The sequence below is a fragment of the Oncorhynchus mykiss genome, chromosome 14 (genome assembly GCF_057628025.1).
Source record: "Oncorhynchus mykiss isolate SJ-2025 chromosome 14, ASM5762802v1, whole genome shotgun sequence".
Taxonomy (NCBI): Eukaryota; Metazoa; Chordata; class Actinopteri; order Salmoniformes; family Salmonidae; genus Oncorhynchus; species Oncorhynchus mykiss.
Window position 1 is genome coordinate 15457016 of NC_143035.1, and position 485 is coordinate 15457500.

Here is a 485-nt window from a genome sequence, read left to right on the forward strand (position 1 = left end):
CCCACTCCTCCATACAGACCTTCTCCAGATCCTTCAGGTTTCGGGGCTGTCGCTGGGCAATACGGACTTTCAGCTCCCTCCACAGATGTTCTATTGGGTTCAAGTCTGGAGACTGGCTAGGCCACTCCAGGACCTTGAGATTCTTCTTACGGAGCCACTCCTTAGTTGCCCTGGCTGTGTGTTTCGGGTCATTGTCATGCTGGAAGACCCAGCAACGACCCATCTTCAATGCTCTTACTGAGGGAAGGAGGTTGTTGGCCAAGATCTCGCGATACATGGCCCCATCCATCCTCCCCTCAATACGGTGCAGTCGTCCTGTCCCCTTTGCAGAACAGCATCCCCAAGGAATGATGTTTCCACCTCCATGCTTCACAGTTGGGATGGTGTTCTTGGGGTTGTACTCATCCTTCTTCTTCCTCCAAACACGGCGAGTGGAGTTTAGACCAAAAAGCTCTATTTGTGTCTCATCAGACCACCTGACCTTC